This window comes from Coregonus lavaretus (assembly GCF_964263955.1).
Source record: "Coregonus lavaretus genome assembly, chromosome: 10".
In the NCBI taxonomy this organism is placed as follows: domain Eukaryota; kingdom Metazoa; phylum Chordata; class Actinopteri; order Salmoniformes; family Salmonidae; genus Coregonus; species Coregonus lavaretus.
The window spans coordinates 29,503,761-29,505,783 of record NC_139997.1 but is presented as its reverse complement, the minus strand read 5'-3'; the positions used below and the strand labels follow the sequence as shown (position 1 = coordinate 29,505,783).

General features: G+C 36.4%; 1 long non-coding RNA gene across 1 annotated transcript; it reads left to right on the top strand.

The window, feature by feature from the left end:
• On the top strand, positions 1 to 1,714 carry LOC311135532. The gene is made up of 4 exons (XR_014613779.1): positions 1 to 131; positions 454 to 557; positions 712 to 790; positions 883 to 1,714. It is a non-coding gene; the product is annotated as an uncharacterized lncRNA (long non-coding RNA).
• Positions 1,715 to 2,023: the final 309 nt, after the last annotated feature.

Genomic DNA, 2,023 nt, shown 5'->3' with positions numbered 1-2,023 from the left:
TCTTCAAGCAAAACTGCTGAAACACCTACAGCCATGCGAAGACGACTCAACCCTGGTTGCAGAGATTAAGAGGGTGATGGCCAGTGACCTCTCCACACGCTACAGAGGCACCCAAGATGCTCTCAACATAGGTAATTAATTTGGAGTCTTAATTAAAATCAACTTGGTTAATATTTTAGGTTATTAGACTGTATTAATTTGTAAAATGCCACACCTTTGCGTTTTCAAGTTTGAATTTGAGTTGTTTTTTCATATGGAAAAGTAAACAAGATATCTGCAATACAATTCTTAGTTCATGGTGGCTTTACATCATCACTGTGCCACATTTCTTTTAAACATACTAAAGTTTAATCTTCTGATTATTTTGTGTATGAGGAGGTGGTCATCACTTGCAATTTCAGGTCAACTTAATTTAATAATGCAATGAATGCAATATTCTTGTTCTTTAAACAGCATCAGCGTTGGACCCGCGATTTAAAGAACTGCCCTACCTGGAAAAAGAGGACAGAGAACAGGTCTACACAAAACTGGTTTTTGAGGCAGAAGTGTCCCACCAGGTAACTCTTCTCTCCTCTTTCCTCTGCTCTTTTCTCTTCTCCCCTTTCATTTGTCCTCTCTCAAATCTCATCTGTTCTTTATCTTCCTCTAAATTTATGTGTGCAGTATTACAGAGCAGAAATTTGAACAGTTCACACATTCTTACATCAATAGATGCAAGCAATGGGAAATCAGGAGGAAGACGAGGGAAGCTCAAGCACAAAGCTGTCAGGATTCAATGAAGAGACCACAGGTGTGTTTCATGTGATACCAATAAAAGATTGTTGTTGTTTTGTATTAATGAGAAACATGACTATATTTTGAAATATATTTCTTATATTGTAGCTCCAAATGAGTCACCTCCTTGTAAGAAGAAAGCCTTAGATGCGCTGTTTGGCGATTCCTTCACCCAAAGAGAAAGAAAATCCACAAGCGAGACAGCCAGAGCAGAGGTGTTAAGGTACCGAGCAAAAGATGCGTTGCCTTTGACTGAAAATGCCATGAAGTGGTGGAGATCTCAGGAGAAAGAGCTACCTGTACTTTCCACCCTTGCTAAACGGTACCTGTGCATTCCAGGCACCAGTGTGCCAGCAGAACAAGTTTTTAGTACTGCTGGCGACATAGTGAACGCACAGAGAAGTGTTCTGCGGCCAGATCATGTTGATCAGTTGATATTTTTGAAAAAAAATCTGTAGTCATTGAAGAGTAGCCTAGTAGGTTACACTTGATCTTTTGTTGAATATTGTTTGTTTATTAAAATGAGAGTAGTAGCAGGTTCATCCACTGCTCATTCAACCTGAAGAAATGTTGGTTGCACTTTATTTTTGATATTAATACTGTATTTGTATTGTAATGTTGAAAAACAAAAGCAGAAGTAGCAGGTAAACCTACTGTTAATTCAACCTGAAGAGATGTTGGTTGCACTTTATTTTTGATATTAATATTGAATATTTTCATGTTGAAAAACAAAAGCAGAAGTAGCAGGTAAACCTACTCTTTATTCAACCTGAAGAGATGTTGGTTGCACTTTATTTTTGATATTAATATTGTAATATTTTTATGTTGAAAAACAAAAGCAGAAGTAGCAGGTAAACCTACTGTTGAAATGTTGGTTGCACTTACTGTACTTTTATTGAAAATGTATTGAATATTGAAAATGAGATCAGACAATTTTAACTTCCTGTTAATTCAACTTAAAGTGTTGTTTCCACTTTATTCAAATAAAATGTGAATGCATTTGCCATTCATTGTTGTTTACTTGTTTATTTATATTCATAATTAATTGATACCTGATTCCATTACAAGAAACAGGAATCTAGGAAACTTCACCTGCACTGTCCAGTATCCAGGTATTTATTTCAGTCACACTGGTTGAATTTTTGGCTAAAAGGTTACTGAATCGATTTCAAGTCACTGAATCGTTTCGGATCGTATCGTTCTAAATGAACCAATATCGTCCTTGAATCGTATCGACAACCACGAATCG